Source organism: Herpailurus yagouaroundi, unplaced genomic scaffold, assembly GCF_014898765.1.
Source record: "Herpailurus yagouaroundi ecotype Mexico unplaced genomic scaffold, PumYag 188, whole genome shotgun sequence".
Taxonomy (NCBI): Eukaryota; Metazoa; Chordata; class Mammalia; order Carnivora; family Felidae; genus Herpailurus; species Herpailurus yagouaroundi.
In genome coordinates, this window is record NW_024412419.1 from 12241126 (window position 1) to 12248524 (window position 7399).

The window sequence follows — 7399 nt, forward strand, 5'->3', positions numbered from 1 at the left end:
AACTTGGAGAATTCACTTCTAATACACGTAACAGACAAAACGTTAATTATTATCTACACCTTAAAATAAACCCCACAGAAAACTTGGCAGAAGGCTCGAAGAGGCACCTTACCTACCAAGAATCTTCTATAATCAACGGACCTATCAAAAGGTGCTCAATGTTGTTACCAATTAGGAAAACACAATTTTAAATCGTAATGAAATACATTTCACACCTGCACAGCAGCAAAAATTCAACACTCTGAACGTATCAGTTGTTGGTGAAGTTGAAACCGCCTGGATATTTATGTGCTGGTGGCGGAGGAATGAATTGGCACCATCACTTTGGAAAGTAATTTGGCTTGACATGATAAATGGCTGCACAGACCGCAATGGTTCGTCTCAGCGATCGCCCTGCAAAAAGTCTTCCACTTGTGCGTGTGGGGATACTGAGGTGAGTGATCAGGGCAGCACTGTTTGTAACAGCAACACCGGAAGCCATCCGAAGTCTGTCGATAATGGCTAATTAAATGTCTGATGTATTAGTATAACCCAGTAGCACCCAGAAAGGAAAATGAATGAATTGTAACTGCGTGGAACCCTGTGGCTAAATCTCAAGAACTGGATATTGAAGAAAAGGAGCAAATCACCGAGGAATACACAGCGTGTCTGTGTCTGTTTCTGTGAAGTGCCAGATCAGGCACATCTAAGCAGGGCATTGCGTAAGGATACAGACATACGAGGCAAAACACTAAGGAAAATCAAGAGAACACTGAAACCCAAATTCAGAGAGGAAGGAAACTCGGGGGGGTGGGGTGGGGGGGTGGGAAGAGATGGGGCGAGGTTGTGGATCGGCACCCAGGGGACTTCAAAAATACCAATATAGGTGTGATGGGAGCAAGGCTGTATCCTGTGGTGGGGTCCGTAATGGCAAGAGACAAACGACCTAAGAGGAATGAATTAAATTAATTATAATAGATTCCTGCAATGAAATAGCATGCAGTCATAAAAAAAAAGTATTAAGGGCCTTCTTTATGAACAAATATGGAAAAATCTCTGCCATGTTATCTGGTGGGAAAAAAAAATTGAGAACGGTGCTTACGATATGCTGCCATTTGGGTCACAAAGGAAGAAAATACATCGAGGGTCCTGGGTGGGATGCACAAGAGCACATCTGACAAGAGTCAGACAACCCTGGCTTTGTCTGGGAAGGAACTAGGTAGGTGAAAAGTTTCCACATTAGGCCAAATATCTAATTCTAAGATGTAAAAATGTTAAGGGCTACATGATTCATGTAGCATTATATGGTGTTCAGAACTTCCTTGAAAACACTCCAGCAGGTTTAAAAATAAATGTCTAAACAGATGAGAGAAGATGAGCATAATATTGATAATGCTGAAGTGCGGATATGATGAAGGGATGTCCGCCTTTGAAATCTTCTCTGACGGGAAGTTATATAAAGAAACCTGCGGAGTTCTGGGTCAGAACTCAGACTGAGCACATGTGCTGAAATCCTCTCCATCTCCAGACCCCACCAAAATAACATAAAATGCATTTTGAAGCCATATTCACAGCACAGCTTGTCATTTAAAATTCTGAAATCCAAACCAGAATCAACCTATAGAGATGGTCCCATAAATTGTCGTGTGGCCACCTGAAGTGAAATTATGCATCAGGAGCCCAGAGTCCAAAGCTAAATAACCTGACTTAGGAGGAATTTGTTACATTTGGGGGACCAAGGGTGGTAAACACGTGCCTTTAGTCTCCTCCACTTGCAAATGGAGGTGGGGGGGGCGGGGAGGATGTGAGGGTCCCACCTGTCCTGGGATGAGAGCAGGGTCTCTTTCCTCAGGTGTGACTCGACTGAATTCTGAGGGCTGAGAGAGTATACGTATTCTGGGAAAGACGCTGCGTATCCGAATTGAGATAGATCACATTTTTAACACCAGAAGACTTGAAATGATCCGCATTTCCATCAGGAGGGGACTAATTGAATAAGCTATGCTAGATCCATGCAGTGGAGTGTTATGTAACCAGAAGATGAAGAACTAACTAACCACAGTGAAATGGAGACATCTCCAGAATATGCTGGTAAGTGAAAAGGACAAGGAAACAAGTATATGATGCTATCACTTGTCAGCGGACACGGTGGTGGGGAGGGTTACACTCATGTGCTTGCCTGTGGTTCTTTTCAGTGGAAGGAATAATACAAAACAAATAAAAAGGATGACCTATAGGGGGAGGAGGAAACCGGGAGGGGACACGGAAGGATGGTGACACTGAGGGATGGTAGACTTGTCTGGACAGACGCCGTTTTGCCCTCGTCTCCTGCAGCTTCTCCATGCCTGTCTTCCCTGCCTTCCTCAGCCTGCTCTGCCCAGCACCGGCCCCCAGGTTCTGTTCCGGCTTCTTGGAGCTCTGCTTTTCTGAAAGGAATCTGGCTTTGCTGACGTTCTAGGTCGTGTGGACCTGATTACCTCCACGGTGCATCCTGGTCCCCTAAGCTGCTACCCTGGATCTCCAGGTGGATGCTGGTCTTGCGTCCCAACCCGTCTCCCACGTTGAGCCACAGATGAAGCAAACCCAGATCCTTGACCATCCCAACTCTTGTTACCTGGGCACAAAGGATAGGCACATAACAATTTCATGGGTTAAAAACACTGGGCCTGATCTCCGGATGCTGTGACTCCAAGGTCCTCCCAAGACCCCTAGCCAGGCCTTTTACAAATGAATTTGTCCCTTGCTTCTAGAAAGAGTGTATCAGCACGTTCATGGCCAGCTCTACTCATTAGGGAGCGAGGGGTAGGTGGTTCAGGCTCAGAGGGAGGAGGCCAGGAAGGTCAGAGTGCACTGGGTCACTGGGCCGGGGGTTAGACAATTAGAGCACAGGAAGTGCGTGCATGCGTGTGAGTGCATGGGTGTGTGTGCGTGTATGTGTGAGACAGAGTCAGAGACAGAGAGAAATTATTCAAGGCCTTTCTTTTCCTCTTTCCCGTCATAAAGAGAAAGAGAGACACTTGGAATTGCAATTGTGGCAGAGACTGCGTTTCTCAGGCCCCTTGACTCCAGATGGGGTCACGTGACAGGGCTCACCAATGGAACTTGGGCCACCCCTGGGCCAAGGAGGCTACGAGCCGGTATCTCTCTCTCGTCTTCACCTTCTGCGGGCTGGTGCACACGAGCATACCGGAAGCCATGTACTAAAGATGGCGGAGGATGAGCCTGGCTGTCGAATTGGCACTTGGAAGAAAGTCACCAGGGACACTCATTCTAGACTTTACGTGACTGAGAAACAAAACAAAACACTTCTCCTTGGTTTGACCCAGTGTACATTTTCCGGCTGATTTGTTAAAGCAGCTGGCTCTACCCAAAGTAATACATGCAGATTTCCCAACAGAGACACTTTCAAAATTTGCACCCCAAAAGAAGAGTGTGGGTTTCCCCCCTATGGGTTCCTCTCTTGGCCAGCAGCAGACAATGGGCACAGGGCTTGGTGGTTCAGGCGTCACCCAGCCTTCCACCTGTGGATTTTACTGTCCCGAGAACATGGCGGGCAAGGCCATGTTCCTGTTTTTACGGAGCACAGCACTGAAGCTCGCATGGGTGAAGTGACTTGTCCTCCCTCTTTTCACTGGACCGGATGGCCCCGGCCACAGAGTTGTGCGAACTCCAAAGGGCTCACGAGAGCCCCTGATATCAGTGTGCGCTTTCTCAAAACCACACTTCGTGAGAAAGTGAAGCTGGCTCTCCGGACGGGACCGGACTTGGTGATTTGGCTTGGAGATTGAGCTGGTGTGGCCTTATTATCCACAGGCACAGGAGGAGCCACTTGGGGGACAGCAGGGCGTCTGCGGGAGGAAATCGCAGAAACCTCCCAGAGCCAAACGTCTGTTTTCACACCAGCTGCAAAGTGCAAAATGATATTAAACTGTCAACATCTTTCCCCCGGTCTAAAGAATCTGAAATCCTATCTGTGTCTGTCTGTCATCAGATCTGTGGTACGGCTGGGTGGCCGTAACACCGAATCTCGTGTGCCTGGGACCGACTCCCATGTTTCCAGGCTTTGGGAATCGGGGCAGAGCCCCCTCACTTGTCCTGGACCTCAGCTTTCTCCTGGGTAATGCTGACACTTCAGGCCTAGGAGGTTTGTAACGAGGATTTTAAAATATCATGCGTAACAATGCTTAGTAAGCTGTGAAAGACAGAACTAACGTTATCTCATTGAGTGAGATACTGGGTGTGAGACATCTACCCGGGGCCCGCTGTGTAAGTAGATGGTCAGGTGAACGCGTTTTCATTTATTTCCAGTGTTATTCCTACCAGGATTTTTGTTTTGTCCCAAGACCACGCCCACAGCGTGAAGTCTCAGAGGATATTAGTGCCTCTTCTCATCCTATATTATCACTTATCGTCTCCTGTTGGCCAGTTGTTGCCAAAAATGGCCGCAGCGACATTTTCAATCCCACATAGGCTCCTAGAACCTTGCCACTTCCTGGCAGGAGGTAGCATTCATTTGTCCTTGAACGTGGGTGGGGTGCCATCACTGCTGTGGCGAGTAGAATGTGGCAGAGGCGATGCAGCCTGATTTTGGAAGCTCGTTCGTAACTACTAGGTACCTTTTGGGATGCCTGCCTTTGAAATCAGCCACCATGCTGTGAGGAAGCGCAAACCAGCCCTCGCGAGAGTCCATGTGGAGAAGCCCACAGGAAGGGACTGGGGCTCCCACCAATAGCCAGCATCAACCACCAGACAGGTAAGGGAGCAGACCTTTAGGTGATCCCAGGGCCCAGACTTTGAGTCTCCCACCTGAGACATCGTGGAGCAGAGACGGGCCGTCCTTGTCTAAACTCCCAACCCCCAGAATCGGTGAACACAGTCGCTGGTTGCTTTGTGCTGCTAAGTTTTGGAGCAATATTTGGGGGAGCCGTCGCACCTGGGACCTTCCCCCAGTGGACCAGAGACCTGTTGAGGAGGGAAACTGTCTCATCTACCTCTTCCTTAACAAGCTGAGCAGGGGACTCAGCAAATGGTGGCAGCCTGGTCCTTCCGGAAAGATGCTTGACACCCCTTCCAGTCCTTCTGGAAAGCCTCTGTGCTCAACGAGGCCAGGACTTCCAAGGTGTACAAAGGTGTTTGCTCATTCACCGACCATTCACTGGATGTGTAATGGACCAGGGGGCTGTGCCGGAGACAAGACAGCGAGCAAATCAGAGGCGTCCGAGGCCCACGCGAGTCTTCCAGTTTGGTTGGGGGTAGAGGGGGCAAGTTACAAGCAAAAAAGGGACGCACAGTTATTCTCAGTTGTGATGAATGCTGCCGAAGGAGATACACAGGGGGAAGGCGGTGAAGGGCCGACAAGGAGGGACCTGCTCGGTGGGATGGCGAGCAAGGGCCTCTCTGAGGAGGTGATGCATGGGGTTGGGGGGAGAACATTCTAGGTGGACAAAACAATTACACACAAAGGCCCGGAAAGAGTCGGGGATGTTTGGGGAAATACAAAACCAGTGTGGTGGGGTGTGGTGAGCCAGTGCAGGGCTGGAAGACGTGGGACAGGCAGGCCTCGGGAGAGCTGCTTGGATTTTCCTCTGAAGGGTGTGGGTCCAGTCCCCAGGGAGGACACGAACTCCAACATCAGGTTGGGGGGCCTGTGTACGCATGTTTTCTGCCCTCAGTTTCTGGGGAGTGGCCAGTTTGTGACTCCTCTCGCTCTCTCTCTCTCTCTCTCTCTCTCACACACACACACACACACACACACACACACACACAGCACACCCACACAATATCAGCCTAAAGTAGGTAAATAAGAAATAAGGAGCTTCTGAACAACCGAGTCATAGCCACTGAGTAGACACCCAATTGCCCTACCCTGCACCTGGCACTGTTCCAAAAGCCTCCAGGCCTCACTGAGCACCGCCCACTCTTAACTTAGCACCTGGCCCTGACAACCCTTGTTATCTGCTTGCAGAGCTGTGAGAAGAAGCAAACTAGGAGGGATTCCTGGGGGAAGCCGCCGGCAGTCCCCGCTGAGTGGGTCCCTCTACCTTGTAGGCCCTTGTTCCTTCTCCCGTGCGGCCCCATGCTCGGTGCCCTTCGAGGCCAGCCTCGCGCGCGAGGTCTCCTTGGGTTGACCCAGAAGATGGGGCCCCCCCTCCCTTCTCCCCCACGAACCGGAGCCCTGAGTCAGGGAGGGGGCTACCGGTACAGGAAGAAGCCAAGAACTTTAGGGCAGGGCGGTGCGAGTGCGCGGGCCGACCCCTGTGTGCCCTGTCTCCTCCCCCAGCAGGACATGCTCTTCGTTTAACAGTCCCAGATTCAGAAAGCAAGGCCGTGTGTAGCATTTTAATGTTTTCTAATAAACGTTTTGTATTTAAGTGTGTATAACTGACATAGAATGTCTATAGGTCTTAGAATCATTTCTACTCAAAATGCTAGAATAGGGACGCCCGGGTGACTCAGTCAGTGGAGAGTCCGAATCTTGATTTTGGCTCAGCTCACGTACCTCACGGTTTCTGAGTTCGGGCCCTGCGTCGGGCTCTGTGCTGACAGCATGTGGCCTGCTTGGGATTCTCTCTCTTCTATTCTCTCTGCCCCTCCCTCTCTCAAACATAAGTAAATAAACTTTAAAAGGAAAACACGCTGGAATAAAAGTTTAGTGTTTAAAACGACAGTGATAACGATGACAATGACTGGCATTTGTGTTTTCTGCTTAGCTGCTGTTTACCGGGCACTCTCTATACCCATTTAATCTTCACAATGGGCGTTAGCTTTCTAGAAATGTCACCTGTCTGGCACCACGCCCCCTTCCTCAGCACGCGCCCCTCAGAGCGTGCACGCTCAAACACGCACACACCCAGAATTTTCGAGTAGGTGCCTCATGGGTAGACACGGACGGTCGCTTCTTACCCTCCCTGCACCCAGCGAAGAAAATCCACATTCTGCTGGAGCGGGAGCAGGGAACAGCTGCATGAGACCCGAGAGGGAACAGCCCACTCTGAGCGGGGACTTCGGGGAGCGTCGGGAGAGGGAAAGACTGAGGATAGTCCTGGGGCCCGGCCGGCGGGAGCCGACGCCCGGGCTCTGCCCTGTGCACGCTGTGTGGTGGTCTGTCGGCTGTCTTCCGAGTGTGGTCCCCTTGCCATCTGTTGCTGCCTGAATTGTGTTTTCCCACGCCCAGGCCTGCCCAAGCTGTCACCAGCTGTGACCAGCTGTCAGCCAGTTGTTAGCACTCTGCCCCTCTCCCTGCCACGTGACAGCCCCCCTCGTCAGCCAGAGCCCAGAAGAACTTTCCAACAGGTGGTCCAGGGGACAGACGGCGTTTAAGACCCGAGCACCCTGTAGTTAGGTTGGAGACCCAGGTGAGAGACACAGAGACCCGGCCAGACAGACAGACGCCCAGACAAACAGGAGTGGAGGCAGAGAG